This window comes from Neopelma chrysocephalum, unplaced genomic scaffold (assembly GCF_003984885.1).
Source record: "Neopelma chrysocephalum unplaced genomic scaffold, ASM398488v2 Primary Assembly neopelma1_25, whole genome shotgun sequence".
NCBI classification, from domain to species: Eukaryota; Metazoa; Chordata; class Aves; order Passeriformes; family Pipridae; genus Neopelma; species Neopelma chrysocephalum.
This window is the reverse complement of record NW_020897694.1, coordinates 41,026,237-41,053,172: the sequence shown is the minus strand read 5'-3', so window position 1 is coordinate 41,053,172 and position 26,936 is coordinate 41,026,237. Positions and strand designations below refer to the sequence as shown.

The 26,936-nt window shown below is 39.3% G+C and overlaps 1 long non-coding RNA gene across 1 annotated transcript in view; it reads left to right on the top strand.

The window, feature by feature from the left end:
• LOC113963684 overlaps window positions 1-26,936 on the top strand; it is a 47,675-nt gene that overhangs the window by 3,060 nt on the left and 17,679 nt on the right. The window contains exon 2 of the long non-coding RNA XR_003532913.1: window positions 11,118-11,276. This is a non-coding gene — a long non-coding RNA (uncharacterized LOC113963684). The remainder of the gene's footprint in view (window positions 1-11,117; window positions 11,277-26,936) is intronic.

The window sequence follows — 26,936 nt, the reverse complement described above, 5'->3', positions numbered from 1 at the left end:
GTTTGTTTCATGTAGACTCAAAGGTAGAATCACAACAGAATTAATTAGGGTAATTATTAAGGTCTGTATTTAAATCAAACCCTGAGAGAATATTGCATATTCATTCAAGTGAGCTCTATTTCCTATTAAAAAGATAGCATTTTCTCAAAGCTTTCATTTACAGGTATGTTTTAGGTAGTGTCATTTTATATGGTATCATGTCATCTTGCTCTCTTTCTACCGTGACAGTGTTTGTTATTCAGAATGATGGCAATCAAAGGGGAAATGCTGCTGGTAATTTCTGTGTGTGCTTCTAACCCCCAAATATTTGTAGCAGGTATTTTCCTAGAGAATTTGAGGATAGGGGTATGAACTTGCCTTGATCTCTTAGCAGAATGTACTGTGTACATTAAGATATGAAAGCCAGGCAGTCTTATATACTCCTAAAGAAAATGCAGTGAGACATTATTTATAGAATAACTGAAAAATTGAGGTAGTACTTGTACCCTCTTACTGACCATGAAGAAAAATCTAGCTCTGTTTTACATATTTTCTTCTTTTTAAGACTAGTCTTTATAAAATGCAAAGAAAATCTAACAAAAGAAATGTTCATGAGCTTTATTATGGAGGGGTTCTCAAGGGGCCGTTTCAGGCTGTAAACTGAAGATTAATTTGTGTCACTGCATTTTGGGGAAAAAAGAAAAACCAGCTTCATGGACCCAGTTCTTACATGTTACTAATCACACAGGACGCAGAGGGGCAGGATGTCTTCCAATATTTGTTGCTGGCAGATGACACACACCATCTTTACAGGGCAATTGGACTGGTGTGGTCTCCTCCTGAATGGATTTAATGCTTGGCTTTAAATCCAGCTTCTTGTCTGGGTAAAGCCAGGTGTTTCTCTTGAATTCCTAAAATGCAAAATTTTGTTGTTCAGACAGAAAATAATGTTGCTTGCTAAATTAGCAAGTAACATTTTTTCCCCGTGTTTTGATACTGCCATAGAGTATGCACTTTATGTGTATTTGGTAGAAACAAACACAAATAGGATCAAAGCTCTCCCAGCCAGATTCCTTAGCCATACCACTCAAATGATAAGGTATTGGAATATTGTTAGAGAGATTTTTCAAACAGATACATTACACACTAGAATCAAAAATAGCAACAATAACAGATTTTTAATTCTCTTTTCTATTTACTGCAAAAAAGCAGTAGTGATGATAGTAATACCTAATTAACCTAATTTACTTGTACAATAGTAGATGTGTAAGGCCTTAGTATGTAGCTGACTATTATGGTCTGATGATGGCTTGGCTTTCTAAGTAACAAAAAATTGGTGCAGTATGGAGCTGACCAAACAACTGAATAGAGAGAAATAAGTTGATATAATCATAAAAAAAGGAGTGAACACAGGTTATAGGTGGTAGCATTGCAATTAGGATAATTAAAGTTCTGCATTTGTAAGTCATATCTACGCATTCATTGTAGTTCACATTCTACCCCCTTACACATAATTTTTTTTTTTTACCAAATGCAATAACCCCTCTTATTTGTGGCCATTTAAGTGCACATTGATAAATGAGAAATAATACAGGCTCATTACTGAACTACCGGGTGTATTGAGATAATGTAGGTGTCTGCTAGAAGACAGAAAACAAGGAATTACTCACTGCTGAAACCTTTTGGCCAAATGACTGCACAAGCACTGTGCTCATGTGTTGGGACTCATCATTTTGTTGCTTGTCCACATTTCCAGAAGCTAATTAGAGAAAAGATAAAGCTTCCTTTTTGTCCCTCCTCCAACCGAGTTAGATAAGTCTTGCTCTCTCCATAATACTCTTCCATCCTTCTAGCAATGTCCTAGGACAGCCAGGTAGGACTAACTCTGCTGGTGTTAATAGAAGTTCTTCATGGGACCCTATTTCTCCCACCCTTCCTTCCAAAAAGGCTGAACCTTTTCCACATTTAAAGTGGCTTTATGAAAAGGTACTGTAAGAAGTTGCAGTGCAGCAGAACTGAATCCCCTCATCACCATCTTGCAATATTGTCAGGATCTCATATAGCTTTAAAGTGTACATTTTCTAAGCCAGCAGTCCATTACTTTGCAAATTTATATAAAACTGATTTCAGAAGAAGGGCCTCGCCTGTCTTATAAGAAAGGCAGACTTGGCCTTCTCTGCTGTATCATGGCACTGAATCGATATACTGTGTCACCGAGGTTTTACAAAGTTATCCATTAGATCCATTTCTAGTGGTGAAGGAGTTACTTGATCAGATCCATAATATAAAATGCCTTTGCCTTCAAGCACTTTTGACATTCATGCACTTTACAGTGGGAAGAGAAAACATGAAAACTTGCTTTAAAAAGGATGAAATTTTGTAGAATTACTGTTAACACTTACTTGGCTTTGGTTTCCATTATGTGCCAGCTGACACTGACATTAAAGAACACATGACAACTTTTTTCTTTTTTTTCCCTTTCAGGATCCTTTTCTAATTATTAGCTTCTTTACAGTGTTTCTCTTGGGATGGACTGTACCATTAATATTCCTATAAGCCCTCTGCAGTTTAATGCTTACTGTATTTGACCTCCTACAGATAGACTTTTTTCATGCCCAGTGCAGCAGCAGCAGCCTTAAAATCTATGCTAATGGAGGTCATCAGTTATGGTATATGTATTTTCTCTGTTCCTTCTCTCCACTTCAGTATTTAAATATATTCATTTTTTTCCTGTTGTCTGCCCCGATTTTTTATACTTGCAGAACATTATGGGAGTTGACAATGAATGTTTCTCTTCCTTGCTGCTGTATGGAAAATAAACAGGAGGTTTAAGACTGTATTTCTCACTTTCCAGCAACTGAATTCAGGATTCTGTTGCTGAGACTGAATATAACAGGGTACGTGGTGAGTTTGTTTCTTAGCACGGAGAGCTGCAGTAGCAGTACACCTTGATTAAGAAATGCCACGAAAAGCCAGAAGAGTTGAATTTTATTCCAATCCCTGATTTTTATTTTGCATTTAACCTGGATAGGAGTTCTGAAATATGACTGCTGGTTTGTTTAGAAATCTCACCAACACTTGAATGGCTCTTCTGGGACAGATGTTCTGGGGAGCTCTGTTGCAAAGCTATCTGAGTGTAGTTGCTGCTTATGTTAGCCAGTGTTCATAAACCAATTCCCCAAACAAAATACACTTTATTAAAGTAAAGATGGTTTTGTTGGTATAAGTTTACCTATGCATAGAAACAAAATCTTATTCCAGAAAAAAATTTAGTGTCTACTATATACTGTATGATGTATAGTAGCATCCATCTTCTGAAAATGGGTAGTCTCTGTCCAATGACCCAATGGAAGCATCTGTGAACCTGCAGATCTCACTTTGAAAAGTGTCAAATGTCTCAAATTCCCACCACTAAAACACTATCTTTCATCAGCCTGTACTGAGACTAAATTATTGTTTTTAACATAACACACAAGTGTTTGAGAGTCTCTGTATTAGTATTTGTTAAAATTTCCCCAAATTTACAATTTTCAAAAGTTTGCAATTAAAATTCTATTTTTATTACAAACCTTTTAAAACTTTCAGTGACAAATATGAAGATTTTGTCACACCTGTGATTGGAGCAATTTTGTAATGAAAAAATGGCACACACTGGCATTTTTCAAAATAACAAGGTAATAGTTTGAAAATTTTCTGTGGCATATTTTTAACTTGTTTTACAGTAATAATTATTGTTTCAGGTACCTCATGTTGTTTACCAATATTGTGGCTTTTTTTTTTTTAAATCTTGATTGATGAAAATCAGATTACAGATAAAATGTTGGAAGCTACAGGAAGTCAAATGGTAAGAATAGTGATCAACATGATGTATAGGGATGTAGGTATGTAGGGCAGTACAGAACAGAGGAACAGATATGGTATAAATGTTGAGTTTTGTTGGAATAAAGTCCGTGAGAAGAAGAAAATTAGCAGAGGTTGGAAGGGACACAGGGAAAGCAAAAAGACAAAAAGGATGTTTTGGAAAATGGTTGGGCAATAGAAAATGGCATGATTGGGAGCTGGTGGGATAGAAAAAGGATAAAGATCAGAAAACATTATGCCTTCTGCATGGAAAACAAGAGGAAAGAAATGGGAATCCAAATTTCATAGCTTGATTCTCAACCATGTTACATTCTCCTGTATCATCATAACTTGATCATCTTCACATAAGCCAACAACACCAGGAAACCTAATCACTGGACTATCTGCTGCTTATCTAGGGAGGTAAAATGTTGGACTTAGCATCCCTTGGAGTCTTTTGGCACATTAAAAGATGTTGAAGCACGTCCTGAGAAGGGACACCAAGATGATTAGAGGGATGGAGCACCTCTCCTATGAGGAAAGGCTGAGAGAATTGTTCAGCCTGGAAAAGAGAAAGCTTAGGGGTGACCTAATTGTGGCCTTCCAGCACCTGAAGGGACCCTGTAAGAAAGAGAGAGAGAGAGACTTTTTACGAGAGCATATAGTAGTAGGGCAAGAGGGAATGGATTAAAACTGAAAGAGGATAGGTTTACATTAGATATTAGGAAGAAATTCTTTACTATGAGGATGATGAGGCACTGGAACAGGTTGCCCAGAGAAGGTGTAGATGCCCCATCCCTGAAAGTGTTCAAGGCCGGGATGGATAGGGCTTGGAACAACCTCATATAGTGAAAGGTGTCCCTGCCCAAGTCAGGGGGGTTGGAATGAGATGATCTTTAAGGTCCCTTCCAACCCAAAGCATTCTGTGACTCTGTGATTCTATGATCTGTAACACAGGGAACTAAAATAGAGTTCTCACTTACATTTGCTTCAGTAGCTATCCCTTGTTATTGTGAAGGAGATACTCAAAAAGTTTTAGGAGTTTTCCTTTGACTTCCTATTGAGATCAAATCTGAATCCTGCTTAGAGGAAGATGGGACAAGGAAAGGACATTAAAACTTATAGTGAATTAGGCCACGTCTTTATTATCAGATTCTGAAGTGTTCTCAGGTTCTTGGATTTCGCCTGCATGCTGGCCATGTCCATACTCCACCCTGGAGGACAACCAGGCATGCATCAAACATCGTTACATCTCTGCATTCAGGTGTCCATTCAACTGCATGACCTTACTTAACTGGTAGGGGACTGTGACTCCAGGGTTTATGTCAATAGGTATGTCAAATGCAGCCTTAAGCAAAGAAAAACATCAGATCCCCAAAACCTTAGGAGTTGCTTTTTCATTTTTCTGGCAGGAATGCTAAATATTAGTGATTTCTAATAGTTGTCTGATGTCTCTTAGGGCATACTGCTGGTTTCACTGCCATCAGGCAATAAATTCAGCTTCTTACACAGATCTAAATTTCAACTAGTAATATAGCAACAAGAATTTGTGCATTTTTCAAGTTGATATGGACATGACCCTGATTTAATTAATTTATCTGAATATCTTGTGACAAAAATTACAGTACCTGCTTTTCCCTGGCTTCAAATATGATTTGTACATAAGGCCATAGCAGGATCTAGTGGTAGACAAAGTGTAGTATTGACTTTTTTTTTAAGTATTTTTGTAGGACTTATTTGGTGAAAAAAAAATAGACTTTCTTTTTCTTCAAAGAGGATATATGGCATACTGACAGCTTTAGGATATGAGTCAAATACTGGGTCAAAAATAATGCTGTGCAATTGGCAACTAATAAAATGCCCACATAACAATTCCCACGTGGCTTAAATTCTTAACAGTATTTCCTAAGATAAGCAGAGACTCCTGAGATTGTGTACTGTGGCCTTCTGAATAACATAACCAGCCACAAAACCTCCCTAGCAATTGCTGGTTTTGTTCCAGTGACATATTGAACCTGCTACACACATATAAATATTTTATTCATAGTTATATGTATGTCTCAATTTTACGAACTTACACAATATTGAATTTAAAAATCCAGACTGTTTCCTAAAGTGAGGTAGCATGTGTAGTAGGATCACTGGGTCATACAGTGAATCTCCAACTCAATTATTGATGATAATAATGAGTAAATATTATGTTTTATTAGGTGTGTAGGCCTAACAGAAACAACACCACTCAGCCTCTACTCATGTTTGCCATTTTCAGAACCCTGAAAGAGAAAACGCAAATTAAAACTGATGACAAATGCATTCATTGGGGTATATCTCACACAGCTGCAATAGGGATAATTGGAAGCTTAAACCCTAATTCTGCAACACTTAAGCGGTGCTTAACTTCAGTGCATGCAGGTTGACTCAAATGCAATTACTCGTTTTTTCAAAAGTGCACTTGCTAAATCATATGATAGAGAGGAACAGAAATGGGGCTTTATTTAGCAATGAACTGCTAAACTGTGCAAAGAAACGGACCTGTAGAATTGCAGTTGACTCCTACAACATTTTCATGTAGCACGCAAGCATGTGTATACAGTATTCACTTCTCCAATATTCTTCAAGGATGTTGAAATTATTGATGGAGTAATATATTTATGTTCAAAAAGAACAATATAAGTAGAAAAATAGAAATCCCATAGCAAATAGCAGTATGTTCATGTTAATCTTTATGCATGCACCTGTAGTATAGTGATTTGTCAGTAGGAATGTGTTGTATAGATGCAGTTATTAGTTTGTGCCTATCATGAACTCACTCACCCTCAGCAAGCTCTGAGTTTTTTAATGTTATAATATTCTTTAATTTTATTCTTTAATCTGAAAAAGCGGCCTGAGATCAGTAAGGGGATGGTTTTATCTTAATCATCACTCCTTTCTTCATAAACATGCAGATATTCAGCTTTCTAGTAACTCCAGTGATGATTTTTTCATGCATGAGGACAATGAAATGAAATAGTTTCACCTTAAACACTATTAAAACTGGTAGTGGGGTTATATTAATATCAGAAGGACATATTACTTGTGCTTTTTTAGAAGTTGGGAAAACATCACAGTAGAGCTTAGAGTGAGGTTGGTTTTTTTCTCCTTTTACTCTCTAGTGGCAGAGTGTAACATTGACAGGAATGTTGCTGGGCTTTTTTAGAAAGATGTGTTTGAATATACTTATCTTCACTCCACTGTGATCAACAGAATTGGCAGTTTCAGATTCAGATATCCTTATTTTTCCTACTGGGAAGCTCTTAGCCAGCACTGCTTCTTCCAGGAAAACACTGAATGGAAATTTTTAAGCATTTATCCTCCCTGTCTGTAAGAGGTTTTAAGTGGGTTATGTATGTAATATATTAGTAGTTGAAAGTGGTTCTAATTCAGTGAACTTTTGGCTGCCTCTGATAGAAAACATGAATTTTATATCCTTTTGAAATATGGGAGAATTTATCTTACATTTGTTTTCTTAATTTCTGTACCTTGGATGCCAGAGGAAATTAGTATGTCAGGGTTAAGAATTGAATGCAGAGGAAGCTTGTTAATTGAGAGATGGGTAGGCAGGAAAAGCAGTTTCACCCAGCCTGTATTTGAGACCTGGAGCTGGTTTTCTGGTTTTGCATCTGGATGCACCTTCTAGCTATAGGTTACTCCTAGGGATAGGTGAGAAGGTGTCACATTTCATGTGAAGTCACATGAAATTCTCTTGATTTCTGATGGCAAGGTGTGACACTGGAACTAATGTTACTGTTATTGGGGTTTTTTTAAACAGGTATTTATAGAGATTTGTCTTATACCAATAGCTCATCTCTATCACATTCTGGTTTTCACTGGAAGGAAGGACAGGCATGCAGATGTCTAGATATCACTTCATGGTTGGGCCAGGCCTCCATCTGAATGACTTGAGGGCACCAGAACTGTATGGTACAATGTGAAGCACACATTCCAACAGCTATAAAAGCCTGTGTGTGCACATGTGAGACACTGGGGATTTTTTTGTGTTGAGTCTCCACAGGGTGAGACAGAAAAGAAAAAGCTTAAAGTGTACCCATAGACAAAGGCATATTTTGGGGTGAATCGGAGTTGTGACAGAAAACAGGATGATACACCCAGAAGATAGAGGAATGGTAGCCCCATTATACCCTCTTCTACTAAATGGAGTGGCTGGGCTTAATGCACAAAGATAAAAGTTTTCCTAGTACAAGAGCTAAAGGGTATTTTTCTTCCGTATGATGTGCACCTGTGTTTTGCCAAGTTGGAGTCACCAGGTTACTTTCTTTAATTTGTCTGAGTCTAGCAAAAATACTTGCACTAAATGTTCTTCTAAAATGCAAACATTAAGTGTTAATGTGAAGTACTGTTACATGCATACCCTTATTCATATGCATATAGTTATGACATAAGATTATGCACGTAAGAAATTGCTTAGGCATTTAATTTAACAGTAATTCACAGCAAATGGCCCATAAATAGCCGATGTTGTTAGTGTCCCTGGAAATCTGGTAGCAAGTTCCTCTATGACAGGATGTGTCCATAGAGTACTTTGAATTACTTGTTGTGTTGCATTACAAGTAGCTTTGGGCTCCTTAAATGATCTTGGCATAGTTTCATGTGAGCTAAGATCTCATAGCTTTTGTCTTTTAGTTAAGGGTATAGCTGTAGAATTTCTGTTATGACTGCTCTGAAATTTAATGAATTAGATTTGTAGCCAAATGGTTAGTAAAGATTTTCTGAAAACTTTTAGGAATGTATAAGCAAAATGTTTAGCACTAGTGTCACTATAATATGTGTGAGTTGTGCGTATCTACATACATATATGTGCACGTACAATGTATACAAACACATATACATATGTGAATATTCATTCATGTATTTTGTGACTTGCTGATGTAAAAATCTTCAAGATTACTTTAATATAAGGATTTTTGAATCCTGGAATTATATCTTGTAGTCAACAGGAAATATGATCACTCCTAATGGAAATTCTTTCCTTGATGAGATTGTATTTGTATGTAAAGGAGTATATGTAATACTTTCTCAGGTCAAAGCAGACAAAGCTAGTACTCTTATAATTATTTTGTTTTCACTGAAAAGGAGCACAAAAGAAGCAAGGATACTTGCCAAACTAATAATGGAAGCCTAGAGAAATTAAATCTGATTCAACCATGAATACTTTATATATTTACCTGATGAGAGAGGGAAATTCTCACACCTGTTGCTCAAGTACCTACATGAGTTTGGGATTTGGTTGTTGTTTTGGTTTGGTTTTTTGGGGTTTTTTTTCTGTTTTTTACCTAGATTTTAATTTAGATGAAAAGGAATGGGAGTGTCTTTGTGGTGTCTGTGTAGTGTATTGATTTCAATGTTGTACTTTAAAGGGCTAATTTACCAGCTGTATCTTATCTATATGAGTATGTCCTTCATGTCCAGTCTAATAAATGTTAAGTTCCTGGGGTTTTTTAGTGTGACTGGGATAAACCAGTCTTTTTTTTTTTTTTTTATCCCTAGGGCATTCTTCTCTGTATCACAGAGTTGCCCTTTTACCTGTTCAGTGTAATTTAACTTGAGTCAGGAAATCAGTTGAATCTACGTCTGGAAAACAAACAAATCTAAGAAATAAATGCTCCCCTGACCCCTGGGGATTTAATATTTTCCATCACTGTCATATTATACATGTAATAAAGTTCCAAAAACCAAAGTAAATAAGAGAGGTCATTCTGTTCCTAGTCCTCAGGGACTAACTAGATGCTTAAAACCAGTTTGGTAAATGTCTGTCCAATGAAGTTGCTCTTTTTTTGTATCTACTTGTGTTTGATAGTTCTCCAAATCTTTTTTTGGTCTCTAATTACACAAATCTTGGTGAATTTGAGGTATGGAAGACAGAGTAAATCCTGAGTTCTCCACTCTCCCGTGAACACACTCTTAAGCCTCAAAGTGCAGCATGCCCAACAAACAGGCTTTTGTCTCTGAATTTCTGGTTTCAGCCACATACAGAGGAACCTTTGACTCTAATTCTTCATAAAAGGCTTGGTTTCAGTATATGTGCCAGAAGTCTTTAGAAAAAAATGGACTTGAAATGGTGATACTAGTGTAATATCTCGACAAAATAGCTGCAAATTCCAATTGCTTTCCTTTAGACTTTAACCTAGAATTACTCATGCACAATGAAACACATCTAAGCAAATGTGTCATCTTAGACTTTGAAAACCTTAACCATTGCTAATTTGTAGGGTTGGGAATGGGGGAGGGTTACCTATGGATTTCTTTGAATTTCAGTCAGGTTTCACATTCAAGTTTGTGCTGTTATTTGTAGCAATAACAACAATAGCAATTGGAGTTCAACAGATTTCATCCATAGGTGCCACATTTGCATTTCAAGGGTAGCGCATGGTGAGAACATTTCGTACAGTCACTCCTCGATGAAAACAGCAGTGGTGGTGGCACTATTAAAGTGGTTAGTAAAGATGCCTCTGCCCAGACCACCACATAGCAACTACTATGTTTCCAAGGACAAATAGCTCTTGCCTGCCCTAAGCAACTGGACTAGAACATCAAAACATGCCTTGTGAGAGACCTCTCATACCCATTAGTGTTAGCAACTGTTACCTCAATCATGAATGACACAGCCCTAATTATTAAGGTAATTAGAAGTTATAACACTGGCAATATTAAAGGGAGAACTTCTAAAGCCCATTAACAATGTTACTTTAAGTGATCTGGCTGTGAACTGTTCAAATCTCTAATTACATTATATGTCTGTCTTAAAGGGTGATGTAATTAAGTGATGGGAGAGGGAATGAATATATAGTGACTCCTGTGCTATACTTTGTAAGTACTATTTTCATTGAAACCAGCCTCAGTAATGTCGTTATGTCATTTAGGGGTGGGGTTTTTGCTAGACTGTATACCACATGTAGCTAAAAAATACTTAGAATATATAAAAATTATATATCATAGCTTAGTATAATGATATTGTCAAAATAAAGTTGGATTGAATACATTATTCATGCATGACAAAACCATCAATCTGATGGCTTCTTTCGTGCCACCTCAAATACACTTGAGGTGGCACTACACTTGAACATCACCAGTGTAAGTAGGTAAATACCAATATCCTGTATATCCTACATGAAGGAAACTATTTTAAATATTTTAGAAGAAAATACATAAAATGGTACAAAAATGAGTCAAATTTATCAAAAGTTAACAACAGTTATGCTTGAGTAAGAACTGAGGGCAGACTTCTGCATTTTGACTTTTAGGTGCTCACATCATGAATTTTAATTGAGGACTAGAGAACAGAGGGAGCTTAGCATCAATCCCTTCTTTTCAGATTGGAAAGAAAGGTGGAAATAAATGGGAATGTAGTGGAAAACAGAGTTGGATGGATAGAGGACACTGTAATTCTCCAGTCATCTTTGGTGAGTTTTCAAGATTGCTTTTCATGAAATAAAAAAGTAGATTAGTGCTTCCCATGTTCAGTAAAATATTCATTAGCTCAGCATAGAGAAACAAAATCAAGTAATTCCCTCTTTCCAGTTCTTTTTATTCAGAAATTGGCTATTTTTTCTAAGCATGAAACCTCCAAGTTCTAAAAGACAATGGGATCTAAGTGCTAGTTTGGGTTTTTTTCTGCCTTTACCAAAACCTCACCATCTGTATGCTGTAGTGGTTTGAGCCAGGTTTTTCCTCCTGAAACTCAGAAAGTGGTAACCCCCAGGGGGTGATGACCCTTGGGGTTTGACCCAATCAGTGCTCCTGCAAAATATAAACATATCTCTGGAGACCGGAAAAGAAGCAGTAGTACTTGTTGGAAGAAGAAGGGTGGCCATGTTGTAGAAGCCACGAAGAAGGGGCTCAGGGCCCCTGGGGGCTTTGCCCCCCCCCCCAGCCCCCGGTTGGGGGGCTGCAGGGACTCGGAACAGTGTCAGACTGGACTGAGTGCCTGTGGCTAGGAGCTGGGGGAGTTTCTCCCCGGTAGGAGCAGTGGGAGACGCTGGGAGCAGCAGCGGAGACAGCAGCATCCGAAGAGCAGTGGCAAAGAGCCAACTGATAAGGACCAAAGGAGCAGCGGAAGCCGATATGCTGCATGGAAGACACAGAGATGTCTGAGGAGAAGGAAAAGCAGCAGCAGGAAGAGAATCGAGACCACGGCACAGACAGAGTTCCGGGGGTAAGAACTGGATAACCAAAACCCCCGAACTCCCTAGAGAGACCCCTCCGAGAAAGAGGAGGGGGTGGTGGACTGAGAGGAGTCCTAAAGTGCAGTATGCACTGCAGAGAGGAGCAAGAAGCTCAGACTATCCTGAGAGCTACGCCAGGATGGCCAAGGAATGTGTGTGGAGGGGGTGACCTTGGGCTTCCCCCTCCTTGCTGCAGCTTCAGAGAAGCTGGCAGCCATCTTTGAGTCAGAGCGTGGGAGCTCTGTGAAGGGGCTTGATTTCCCCTGAAGATACCAGACCGTCACGAAGACCCTTGTGCTTCGTGATATGACCATGGTGATGCGACCTTGTCTGGGGTTACGCAGCCCATGGAAAGACCCCCGTTTGAAGACGGGGGCCGAGAGAGGCTTGGAGACCTCCTTCGTGTGTGCTGGCAGAGAGCCAGCAACTATTTCTGCTGCATGGAAGAGAAGACACAGAGAGCCTGCTGCCTAGAGAGAGACCTGCTGCTCAGAGACTGGAAGGGGTCTTTTCTTCTTCTTCTCTCCTGGACTTTTATTTGGAGGGAGAAGAGATTTGGCCCACTGTAAATATTATTGTCATGGTAGAGATAGATATAGAGTTAAGATAATATGTAATGTATTATAGTATAAGTATTTATTTGTACAGTCCTGTAATATATTCCTTTCCCCCCATATTGAGTCTTGTGTTTTTGTCTGGAAAACCCATCTCACATGGGGTTGAGATGGGGGGGGGGCTAGGAATCAGAATTGGATTTTGGGCCTTTTCAAACCATGACAATGCATATGGAGCCACAGTAGCAAAGTTTGTTTTCCAGTTAGATGGTTCTATTTTTGAAATGTTTTTTTCTAAATTCAGTGAAAGTAGAAGAGGTCCATATACAACAAATCAAATTAAAATCTATGCTCTTTTATTCTGCTTATATTTTCACATTTGATGGCCCATCATGAGCTGAGAACTCTTTTTCATATTTTTGGAGATTATTAGTGGATGACCCTTTTACTCTTCCTCCAAATTCTGTGCGGTGTCTGAAGTGATGAAAATTTGTTGGCATACTCAAACAAACATGACAAGGTCTGACTGTCACTTGGGTGTGTGGGGACATTGACCAGCGTTGAGCCCTGTGTAAATGCTCCCCTGCTTGCAGAAGCACATAGAATCACAGAATTGTAGAACTGACCTTTTACAAGACCGGATTTTAAAAACTTTTTAACAAAAGAAAAGGCAAAAAATATATTTTCCTTCTTCAAAGAAGAAAAAAAAAGATGATAGAATTTTACTGTTTAAAAAACAGGTCACTTAAGCCATGCATAGAAAATATGTAGCTTAATGGGGATTGGGCTCATCAGAAAACTGCAATGTGAAAATTAAGATTTAAAGTGAACTTTTCAGATTACCTTAGCTTTCATTCTTACCCTAGTGAAAGAACTGATGTGAACAGAGGCCCTGGTTGGAAATATCCCTTGTCAGGAAAGCACTCAAGCTCTTTCTTAAATATTTTCCTGAACTGAATATAGGCTATACACAAGGATAAACTGTATGTTCATAAATGGTCGTTGTAACATTTCTCTTGACTGCCGCTTTATGAAATCGCTGGTGTACCAGGGCACAGAGAAAAGTAGAATATGATCCAGTCAGCTTGTTTCTTCTTATTGCCTCAAAGCAAGAAACATTTTTGGATGTACTACATTAGGTCCTGCTTCACATGCTAACAGTTTTCTCAAAGATTTGGAACAGGCATTTGTGAACACGTGATCAAAAAATAGTTCCACAATTTGGGAGTATTGTTTAAGTCAGCTCTCTGTCAGGGTAAAAAGTCATCACTGCATCCATTCCTCGCTAAGTCCCTGTGAGGTAACATGTTAATACAGGTCTTCACTTGAACTAATACCTCTCTGTTGTCAAGGTGCTTGCTGCTGAACTCTGTTGGCCAGAGAATTTCTGGCAGAATCAAGGGTCTCAGGTTAATGGCTGGGAACATGTTTTTCACTCCATATTTGAGAGCTGAATCTGAGACATACAATTTCATCCTGCAAAAAAAGAAATACCCTTCTCTCAGACACAAAGAACAGATCATTCCTATCTCAGTTTGAAGGCAGAGAGTTATATTCCTAACATAGCAAAAAGAAAGAATGAAACTAAAAACAAAATTTATCTTCTTTTGGGACTTTAACAAGTAATCAACACGTTAGTATCTAGCTGAAGTTGGGTGTAGAGCCCAATCAATAGAAAGAGCAAGGCAAGTCAAAGTCAGGCATTAGAAGAGTAAAGATATACAAGGCAAGCATCTAGGCAAGACCTAGGACCAGAAGCCAAGCCAAAGGACAGGAAACTGGATACAGTTGTAACAAGCTGAAGGGCAAAAAAAAAGGGAGGTCAGAGGCAGTGGTCAGAAAGCCAGGGAATTACAATGCAAAGCAGAGCATGGGAAGGGGAGCAAGACACAGGAGGGGCCAAAGGCAGAGTAAGCAGTTAGGGTGTGATTATTCCTTTGACATACAGGACAAAGGACCAGCCAAGCTCAGCTGGTTGTGTTTATCAGGGCTTCAGGGGTCAGCAAAAGCTGGGAAAGAGAGGCCTGGCAGGTCCCTGGAGCTGGCGTTGGAGCGGGAAGGTTATCTCTGCTTTCTACTACTCAGTCAAACATAAGGCTTAAAACATTTCACCCTGAAAATAGACATTTTTAAACAACTGTTCTGAGGTGAGCAAGAAAAGGCCTGAAATAAACACTCTGTGCATAATTTACTCGGCTACAGGTATGGAGACATGGATATTGAAATAGTCAGTGACCTGACTTTGGTCCCCAGACTTCATAGGACATGGCACTCAGAGGCGTTTTTGTCCCTAGTAACTACAGGTTAAGTATTTCTATGAAAATACACTACAACAATAGGGATAAAAGAGAGAAAATGCAGTGAGATACCTTGCTTTGGTTGGTATGAGGATTATGAAAGTAGGTTTTTAAGGCTGCAGGAAAGGAGATACCGTTGGCAGGTGGTATAATGATGCAGAGGAAGGTGTACATTCATGAAGCCTATTCGAATTTTTCTGTATTTTAGAATACATTCTGAACGAAAAGCCACGCCAAGTTACACAGCAGCAATATTATAATGATGTTTAAATTCTACTTAAATTGATGTTTAAATTCTGGAAATTATATGGTGAGGGATTTTTCCCTGGAGAAGGAGACATCTAGGCTCCCAGATCTCACTAAGAATCAAGAGAAATCAGGCCTTTCATTCTCAGTTGCATCTTAATCCCTACTGTCTTTCCTGATCCTGAGGTGCTGATACTGAGAGGGGCTCCACATGACCTTACAATTTAAATTTTTTCTTACCTTCCATACACATTATAGTACAGTCCTTAATTTCATGATTACTTACCTAGTCTCAAATCCCACAACATAAACAATATTATTTCTTTGGGCATCTTTAATAATAGTTAGAAATGCTCAAGCATTCTGTTCTCCCTTGTACTTCCAAATGGAGAGAAATGTGAACATTACACTTGATGTGTGGGTTTTTCTTAATTAAGGCTTCTCAAAGATGCTGAGAACATTGTATTACAAGAAGCTCAAAATGCTCTACTTAAATAAAATACACACAACACAGGTGATTTTGATAGTATGACTAATCAAGGGTTGTTCACAAATCAATAAATTGAAGTCATACCTCTCTTTGGTTTGGAGAAGAGAGGGGGAAGGTGGCAGACAAGTGAAGCTCTAACAACAAAGGTTGTTCACAAAATTCTACATTATGAGAAGTAGGGGCTACTCAGTGAAAATAGTAGGAGCCTGAATTAAAGCAAAGAAGCAGTCAAGCCTTTTACCCACTGGATAGTGAATTTCCAGAACTTGCTACCACAACAGGTTGCAGAGGCAGACCCTAAGATGGTCTTCAAAACAAGAGCCAGAAAAATCCATGGACAACAAGTCCATAAAGAGGTATAGAAGGACTAGACAGGGAGGTGCCCTCTGAAATCCCTGGTGTTTCTATTTGTATGCTGAGGGACTACAAAAGAAATACACTGCAAATAATGACTAGGTTCACGTACTGTCCATGAATGACATCTCCTTTTGCCATTGAGACAAAATACTGGGCTAGATGGACAACTAGTACAACCCAGCAGCTTCTCATGTTCCCATGCATTTTGCTGCTTGTGGCTTTGGGTCACCTTACCAACATACTATCTGCTAATTCATTCTTTTTGAAGCAGTTTCAGCAGCTCTTTTGCACCATACACTAAGGATTTCTCTGCTGCCTGGCCACAGGGAATCTCTTGTTGTGAAACAATTGCTTGGATGTAGGTGGTGAGGTGGCTATTCGACTAAACTAATCTGAGAAGATGGAGTGCACATCAAGACTAAGTGGTGCTCTGTACAAATTAAGTATGAACAGCTTGTCAGAGAGAGAAAGAGGTGGTGAGGAAAAGACCATTTACTAAACCCTGGGATAACTACATTAAACATGATTTTATTCTGTCTCCAAAGGTCTTTATTATCCTTTGTAACTATGTGGTCAAATCTGGATTTTGTAACAAAAACAACAAAAAAAAAAATGGGTTTGTTTCTGCACTAGCCAATCTTGTGGTAAGGGTAATGTACGAGACTAACTGCTACACAGCAATGCACAACATTCCTAATGGTAAGGTGGTAACAAATGCTGAAATACTGGAGCATTTCGGAAGTTCCAGCAATGGGGACCATTTGTTGCACATGCTGGCTTGAGTACTGATGCTGCCAGCATCTGTGTGAAAGAGGCACCCTCCTACAAACATATTTAGACAAGTAAACTCCTTTAGTTGTAGTAGGACAGTGGAACAGTGACTTAGAGGGATTTGTATCAGCAGCATTCAAAATCAGCACAGGTATATGAATTCTTGATGTTGTCCTTAGCTAGCTGCTTTGTCCCAGTTCCAATTTTCTCATGTTTTTCATCATTCAGAGTAATCTGTTATTATCATATTGGTCATACATTCCTGGTTGGGAAATATTTGACATTAGTTAACCAAGAGAATTCAGTTACAGGTCTTCTCTAAGTTGAACAAAGACTATAGGAGTGATCAAGGAATGTAACTCACTGCAGATGGTGCTTGAGTGGGAATCTGGGACTCCTAATCCTTGTTTTTCTACCAGTCTGGTAAGTCACTTCACTACCAGCTTCAGTCCTGCTTGTATTCTCCAGACTAGAAGAGGGAGATGATAAAACAGAAAGTCTAGAAGTTACCTTTTATTCTTTGGAGTTTGGCTCAGGGCTTTTTCTGATTCAGAATTTAAATTTTTGTGTTAAGATACATGGTTCACATGCTATGTTTCTGTCTCCTGATAGGGAGAGGGAAAGATTCAGGAAAAGGTGAACATCTGCTTACTAAGAACTCATTTTAGTGAATGTTGTGCAATATATATTTAATTATATTTTATTTAGTTAGTTATATTCTTACCAATAAACTTAATTGTTAGAGCATTTTTAGAAGAAAAAGTGTAGAAGCCTAAAAACATATAAAAAGGAAAGTCACTTAAACCGTGAATATTTGAGGGCATCTTCTGTAGCTATGGTGTTTAGTTTTCATTACTATCCAATTCCTGGCAAGCATACAAAATTTGGAACTGCAAATGCAAAATGAGGTTACCTGTCTGTTAAAGCAATATCTGTAAGATAGAGCCCATGGTCTGGTGTGCGCTGACAGACCAGTCTGCACAATGTGTTGTGGCCAGTTTCATCTGGTGAGCAAGAAACTTTTATTTATGTAACACGGATTCCCATTTTTTTGCTTTATGTGACTCCCGCTCCCCTTTTTTTATTAAACAGGGTTCTGTGATAGCAAACACAATATAAACTGTGTCTTAGAGCCACAGCAAAAACAACTTGAACTACTTCATGTAGATGTTGTCCTTGTATGTTTTATTTTATTAGAATTTTAGATAAGTTTAATATTAAACATTTATCAGACTGTACAGTTTACAGTTATAAAAAAAATATATCCTCTTACTAAGACCTCCATTCACCTGAAGAGTTCTGATAACATGTATAAACCACTCAAGTTCCATTTTTGTTTGGTTATTACAATATCAGATCCTCAGTTGAACTATACCTGCTTTTGCATTATCCCATATTAAATTTTTAAGCTTCCAGCTTAATATTGTTCCTCCTTACTATTCATCAAGTAGATAACTGAGAAAGTGTTCTCATTTTTATTGTGATTTATATGCTCTGTAAATACTTCAATCCATTTTCTCCCAAAGTTTCCTGCAATAATAAGTTGAAAGCCAATTGAAATTCACTCACTGAAGGTGCTGTGTTGAATTGCCTCAGCTTTTTCCCTAAACCATGTGTTGCTTCTCTTTTAAATCACTGAAACAAACTTTTTTAGAGCTCATCTGTGAGTGCTACACACAATAAACTGGCAAGTCCCAGAAAAGTAAGGAAAGGAATTTCATATCATCTGATGGAGTACAGCAAATTCTCTTTCTGCTCAGAGATAACCTTAACCATTCCCCTTACTACTGTACATAAAACGTGGTAGTCTTGGCTCTGGCCTTCTGTCACTCTGTTGCACACACTCCCTTACCATGTCAGGTTCTTTGTTGGTTTTGGTTTTTTTTCTTTTTTTGCCTATAATTAGTAGTTGCAGACATTTTCTGTAGTCATTGGTTATGCTGCAAAAGTGTAATTTGGTGAAGGGGCATTTGCACAAAAGAGAAAATGGAGGGCTGATTTCAGTCGTAGGGGGCCGAGTGATTATGAAGCAAAAAGAGTTTATGTTAGTTAGAAAGCAGTGTAAGGTCTATAACAAAAAAAAAAAAGACTATTATTCCAGTATAGTGTCTATGTAGGAACACAGAGAGTTACACAAGAAGTAACTGCTGCAGCATTATAATTATACTGCCATAGTTCTGCCAGTTAATTTCCTCACATGGACAAACCCTCAAATTTTTACTTGCAAGGTCTCCAAGAATTCTTATTCTGGATTACCTTCATGAATACCTGGCCTCTTTTTAAAAAATCATTGCTTTTTAAAACATCAATTTTTATAAGAGCTATAAATTCTCCCCCAGATATCACAATGTCTTTGAAGCACTGTGCAGATTTTATAATGTCTAAAAACATGATTGCATTTTGTCACTGAAATGCTATGCAGACATTATAAACTCCAGAGATGGATGGACTTGACAGCATTAATAATAACAGCCAGTCCCCTTTGCAAAAATTAGTATAGCTGCTAATTGACTTTCAGGCATTAGGCCCATTAAAGTAACAGAGTAAGAGGTATAAAACAGCAAAATGAAGGTGTAAGGTGAGAATGGGGGTCCAAAGGTCAGACTGGCAGTTCCTTGGAAAAAACAACTTTATGTTCCTGTATAAGGAACATTGCATGAATGTCTTCCTCACCCAAAGGGACAGAAGGAAAGGAATAGGAGAGCACCACATTACCACTCTTAGCTACACAGAGATCTACTGTCCTTCCAGACAGGGCAGCAATATGCACTCACCCACAAAGGGCTAAGCTGTCTCTCATGCAAACCACCGGCTAAGAGACTGGCAGTATTGATGTAGTTATCTAAACAAGTAAGTTTGGCTTAGATAGTGGAAGGCTATGACTGGAATTATTGGAAGAGAACACCTTTCTAGGAGTGTATGCAAACTGTAATGATTCTCTGTATTCATTTATGATAAACAGCCTTCATTTCCTTGTTGCTGTTAGACATTTTGTTTGCTTGCATATTTAAATATTGTCAGTGTTTTATTCTATTCATAAAAGAAAGAGCATAGCCTTGCTAAAAACATACGTAATTTGAAATACATAATTTACTATGGAAAGCAGTTGTTAGAAACCTGGACTCAAGAAGAAAAGCCGTGAAGTTCTATTGTCAACATCCTAAACAAACTAGAGTAAATGCCACATAACCCTGACAGTACAACTGTACAAAATGTTTTCACAGTATTCTCGGGAGACTTTACAGGCAACAGTCTTCCTTCTTTCTGCATTACTGGATTTTGTTACATTCCAAGGAAAAGTGTTATTTGCTCCATGTAAAGGTCTGATGCATTCTCCTGTTACACTAGGACTGAATTTTCAAATGGGAACAGCCTTCGTATTAGAGACAACCAGGTCAAGAGCCTTCAGGGATCTTCACTGTCAGAAAACGAGTTCTCAGGCTCTTTCAGACACCTCACCTACCAGCACCAGCTACCAGCATCAGGTGTCACTGCAAATAGAAGCTATATTGAGCTTCTGGACTTATCTTTCAGAAATACTTAGCTTTATCAAAACTTTTTGCTTTAGTCAGCCCCTTTGGTAACAAGATTTGTTCTATTAGTGATGACTTAACCTATCCCGATCCACTAGTTATTACTGTGGATCTGGGCACACCAGGAGAATTAGCTATTTCCTTGAAATTATGTCTCCTTATGTTTATGAATAGGTTTGTATGGGTAGAGTCAGCTACACAGAATAATGAACCTGATGATAAACTAAAAGGTCACTTTAAGTGCTGTAACTACAAAGAGAATCAGAAGATACACCTAGACCCACACTAGTTTTAATCCACGATCCTCAAAGAAGGGTTTAGGACAAACATGTCTGTAAGAAAAATGATCTGTCTCAGTAGCATTGCTTTTATTAGGCTGAAACAAGGTGCGCTTACTTTGAAGTCTGTTTTGCCTATCTTAGTTAAAAGTTTTTGCACTGTATCTCCTCTGCTGGGTGAACAGAGAGTGTCTGTTTTATCTGATTGTTCTGGATAAAATTCAGAACAATTTAAGTTTTTTTGTAATTTGTCTGTCACAAAATAAAAGCTGGGAATTTGGCAGGAGGAAATATAGTTTTCCATTATGAATTCGTAGATGACAAAGTGAGAGTGACCACTGCAGTTGCTTACTGTCATGGAGGAGCACACTACAGAGTGTCCTGAAATTGTTCCATGTTTAATGAACATACACTCTGTTTAAAATTGCCAGTCTTGAGCAACCTGTCACAAATCCTTGGCCAATAGAATACCCTCATCTGCTTTGCTTCATTGAAAGGAGGAGATGAAAATGAATGTAATATTGCAAGTTTTACACCTGCTAAAAATACATGTTTTTTCTGTCCTTAACAATATTGCTGGGAAGGAGGTTGATTTTTCTTTCTTGAGGTTTTACAGATTGTAGTGGGTTTGTAACCTTCCCTGGGATGGAAACGGAACTAGGATAGGTCACCTGATGTATATTTTACCAATAAGCTATTCCATACCATGTTACTTCAGCTCAGATATAAAAAGACGAGAAGGAAACAACTCCCTCTCTTCTCTTCCGGGACAGTTGCATGGGATAGACGGCTGTTATTCAGAGGAGGAAAACACCTTTTGTGGGGAAGTAGTCTTTATTGTCAGTTTTCCCTGTGTGTATAGTGCTTATAGTTCTTTTTTTTTTCCCCTCTCTGTGTAAATATAAAACCACCTTTCTCGGCAGTATCAGTTTTGCAAGGGTTTTTTTCCCTCTTCTTTCCCCCCTTCCCTCCTCCTTTTCCCTGGGGGGGGGAGTTGGGCGGAGTCTCGGTGGACACCGGGCATTCAGCCAAGGTAACCGATAAACACAGGGGCCAGGAGAGATTTGCATAAAAGATGCAAATAGGAAACTACTTATTTTTTAAGTTCATATTTCAGACCCACAACTTACTGATATGGTGGGAGCTGTAGTGCCAGAGCAAAAGTTTGAGTTTGACAGTTCGTATTTATTTTACTTGCAGCCGGTGTTCCAGGTAAAGACTTCTGGGAAGACAACAAAAATCCCACAGTGTGTGGTGTAAAGCTGACAAAACAAGAGAAAATGAGAATAATATCAGAGCTTATAGGCCTACAGTTCTAACAGCTCTACTCCTAATGCTTTCGTCCTTCATTTAAGCTTTCAGTAAAGTTTCCCTGTGTTTACCGCTAATTTAAGAAACTGTCCCTTAATCCCAACCTTTCCTATTCTCTATCATCCTCTTGTTACTTCCTTCTCCTTATCTTTTAAAAGCTTGCTCATTCACTCTCCACCCCCACCCTGGCTTATTTCTTCCATATTAATAATAATCTTAGTACTGAGCACTTATATCGCTCTCTACATGTTCAAAGTGCTGTACAAACCTTAGCTAATTAATCCTCACAACACACTCCCCTCCCTCCATAAGATAGGTAAGTATTATTATCTCAGTTTTACAGATGGGGAAATTGTCGCAATGACTCAGTGGCAGAGACACAAGCACGGTAACCTTGTTCTTGCAACCTCTATTTTGAAAATACCTTCTCCAATCCAGCTTGCCTCTATAAATACATTCCCATCTCCTTTGTCTCCGAAATCATCAAGACAAATCCACTGCCTACTCCTGCCGCCACAGCTCTCTTAATTGTTGCCATCTCTTGCTCCCTTAGACACCTCCAGCAGGAGCTTTGCCAATGCATTGCTCCGCTGCCTCTTTGAATACCTTCCTCTTATATCTGCCGTTTTCATCTCACTTCCACCAGGCAAGATGAAAGTAACCCCTTGCCAGCCTCACTGGTTTACGGCTCTTTGTTTCTGCCCCAGGTTTGCATCAAAATCAAGGCATAAGTGCCTGACTCAAGGCTGCACATTAGGGATCTGGATGAAAATGCCCTGAATTCCCTCCACATCTTCTCCTAGTACCATGGCATTTCTGAAGGCATTCTGTGCCACCAAGAAAACAGCAGACGTAGGTTTGTCGGTAGAATTTATGCCCTCTGTATGCATGCAGCTCTAAAATGGGCCAGAGCACTCCTGCTCAGGACCATGTATTGGTTGAGGTTCAATACACAGCTTTGTGTTTTCTGTTAGTAAGCTACAAATTCACCCCACAGGCTATGACACTGCCTGACCATTGAAGATGCTGACCTCTCCCACCTGACAGCTTTGTGTGCCCTAAGCCACCTTCCTAGAGGCTGGATTTTGATGCTTAAGTAACCTTCTTGAAGTAGATATCCTGAATCTGGCCCTGAGAGCAAGTGGATTGACAGAGAATATTCTTAAATTTAGGAAAGAAGTGTTCACATTTATATGTAAGCACATCCAGGATTTAACTGCCTTTGTGGTTGCCTGTGCCTGTTGTGATGCTTCCTTGGTGCTGTACATTGTAAATGGGTGATCCTTGTTGTCATGTTCCTGTGGTCACAGAATATGTGTGACACTTGAAACACTGGATCCAACTACTAATTGCTTAGATATTATCCCTGATTTTCTCTCTCTGGAGTGGTGCTGTTGGTTTTATCTGACCGATGAGTAACAGCAGATTCTGATAGTGTGTTTCACTGAGGATCTTGCTTAGCTGCAAGTTTTGTCAGTCTTGTATTTCAGACCAATTAATTAGACATGACTACATGAATTTGCTCTTTAAAAGACTCTGCCATAATGTCAGGCTCTGTCAAGAACAAATCTGTTTAATGGATCAGTGCTCATTTTGTCATTTTGTGTTCCATGTCATATGATACAGTATCATAGCTCTGCAGGTGAGCTATCAGTATCTATGGTGCTGTACTGAGGATTTTTTTCTTTAAAATGCCTTCAAAAACTTGTTGTAATGAGACTCCACAACAAGTTCTTACTCATGCTCATCCTAATGAGAGTCTAACAATGATGAACTGAATGCGAAGACGTCTCTTTTTTTCATCTGCAATATGCATCAGTGTCATTGAGGTCAGAGACTTGGACAAAGAAGTTGCTGGCTTCTTGCATCTAAGTTTTTCTGGCCCATACCCACTTCTACTGCTGCCTTTTTCGTTATTTTATATCAGTTTAGTTTGCACACATACTATCAATCCGTTGTTGTGCATTGGATCCTCACCTTCTGCAAAGAGTGAGCAAGGAAACTGGCCAACCTTAGCAAATGTTCTTGGGGAATCAAATCTCTGTGACAAATGTTATTTACTTAGTGTTTGGCCTGGTGCGCATAGCTGAGGTGATGGGAACAATGTGTACCTGAATGGCCTGCTTACGTCTTAGTTCAGGTTTAACACAGTATCTGTTATGCTAGGTTTAGGGGGCAAAAGATGTGGCATCACTGAATAATTTGCATAAATGTTTGTTCTGAAAAGCACTTGACATTTTGGATTCCCCCTTCCTACGTTGTGCCCTCCTCCTTCTGCTAAAAATGAACGCTAGAGGGTGTAACCTACAAACCTCTCGGCTCTCCAGGGGTCATTCGCTCTGGTTAGGATTGGCATCACTTTCAGACAAAAATGGTCTTACCAGTTTATCACCTGTACACTTTTGTGGGTGCTTTGCTTCCTCCTCAGCAGCAGCATCCCCTGCATAGAGACCTCTGCATCTCACTGTACCTCCCAGAGCAAGTGACCTTGAATACTGGCTCTGACTTCATCTCTCCTGCTTTTCCCCCACCCTAGCCTTTTTTCTGACTCTAACTCTTTTCAATGGAAGTAGAAACAGCTGCTTAGGTTACCAATTACCTGGGTTGTTTGCTTGAGGGATGAGGGAGACTGTTTTTCCTAAGGACCTGTATTGGATTTGCATGGCAGGATTTTAGTATTGGGGGGCTACAGGGGTGGCTTCTGTGAGAAGATGTCAGAAGCTTCCCCCATGTCCAATGGGGCCAGTGTCAGAAGACTCCAAGTCAGAGCCCATTAGCAACAGTTGTAGTGCCTCTGTGATAATGTGTTTAAGAAGAGGAAAAAACTACTGCAAATGCAGCTGAGTCAGAATATGTGAGAAAAACAGCCCTGCAGACCCCAAGGTCAGTAAAGAAGGAGGAGGAAGAGGGATTCTGGGTGCCGAAGTACAGATTCCCCTGCAGCTTGTGGCAAAGATCATGGTGAGGCAGGCTGTCCCCCTGCGGTCCACGGAGGTCCAGAGTGGAGCAGAGATACACCTGCAGATCCTGGAGGACCCTACGCCAAAGCAGCTGGGTGCCCAAAGGAGTCTGGGTCCTCACAGGAAACCTGCACTGGAGCAGGCTCCTGGCAGGATATGTGGACCCATGGGGAGAGGAGTCCACACTGGAGCAGTTTTGCTGGCAGGACTTGTGACCCTGTGGGGAACCTATGTAGCCTGTTCCTGATGGACTACACCCCACAGGAAGGAGCCACGCTGGAGCAATTTGTGAAGAAATGCAGCCCGTGGGAAGCACTCGTGTTGGGGAAGTTCATGAAGGACTGCCTCCCATGGGAGGGACTCCACGCTGGAGCAGAGAAGAGTATGACTCATCCTTCCCCCTGAGGAGGAAGGAGCAGCAGAGACTATGGGTGATGAACTGGCTGTAGCCCCCATTCCATGTCCCCCTGCACCACTGAGGGGAAGAGGGAGAGAAATCAGGAATGGAGTTGAGCCTGGGAAGAAAGAGGAGGAGAGGAGGTGTTTTTAGGTTTTTATTTTTCATTAACCTACTCTGATTTGTTTGGTAATAATTTTTTTTTCCTGAGTATGTTTTGCCCATGATGGTAACTGATGAGTGATCTCTCCCTGCCCTTATCTCAACTCACAAGTCTTTCATTATATTTTCTGTCTCCTGTCCGTCTGAGGAGGGGAGTGATAGAGCAGCTTTGGTGGGCACCTGGCATCTAGCCAGTGTCAACCCACTGCAGTTTAGTCATTGGCCTCAGAGCCTTTTAAGGCTGCAGCTGGAAATCTGCATTATTTTCTGGGAGCTTGGGCAATCATTTGTGGCTTTGGGAAGTTTTTCTGCCCAGTGTAAAGTGCAAAGATCCTTGGTCTTTTCTAAGCCTAGTTCTGACCTCAGCATTCAATATATTCTTTGTGCTGTCTGACTACTCTGTGGAAAACCTATATATGAAAAGAGCAGTCAGGATTCAAATGAGCTCAGCACAAGGCCCAGGGGAAGAGAGGGCTACAAGTGTTTGAACACTGGTTCTGGCACCAGCCCCCATGCCTTCAGCCACTTCAATCGACTTTTTTTTCTATTTCTTTTCCCTACTTCCCAGAGAATAATAGAGTTGTGGTATTAGCCCATGTGTATGTGCTTACTCATACCTATTTACCTACCTACTCTACTGCTGTCTGGTGGAGTGAGTCTGGGGCCTTCTAGATGCTCATTCAGCTGGGTGACTGGGCGGCTGTCAAAACCTTTTGGAATACAATGTCTGGGTGAAACCTGTTTGCTGCTGGATTTTTTTAATTCTGTTTTCACAGGGAGTTTTGTTTGATATTTCACTGAAAGCTGTGTTCTCTAGAGTAGAGTTGATGGGAAATTTAGATTATCTCTAAAATTTTTCCCTTTTCCTATTCACAATGAATATTTTCCCATTTTATTTAATTTTTTCTAAATTCAAATGCTATTTATTTTACCTATGAAAAGTATCAGCTTAAGCAAACTCCACTTTTAAGGGACTCTTTTTTTTTTAATTTCAAACATTTATATGATACTTTCTAGTTATTTCTTTAAAATGTTAACAATTTCTATCAGATCCCCACATAAACAGTTTCAGCGGGAAGAATTGTCTCTTTAAAAATATTTAGTTATGTTTTTGAAAATGTTCTAAGATTAGTCTTGCTGAATCCACCAAAGCCCACAGCTTCCTTGTGGTGCATGCCTTGAATGAGGGTATCACACAGCCTTCCATAAGACTCAACATTGATGACAACTGAAGATCTAAAGTGCTACTTCAGCGAAGTGTGCAGGCAGGTGCTTCATGTTAAAGTTAGGTCTTTCAGAGTTCAAATGTGGGCTTTCAGCTTTCTAGCTCTTCGGCCCACTGCAACAAGGATGTAGCCACACTGGCTGCAGCTGCTTAGGACTATGCTTTTCACTTGGACAACAACTCTGTATTGCTAAACTTGTTACTCAGTCTTCCTCACTCTTGGGGATAGTTTGTTGTGTTTGTGTTGCAGTCAGATTTCTGCCTTCCTGTAATCATGCTCTCAACACCCACTGTCACTCTTGCTCCCAGAGAGGTAC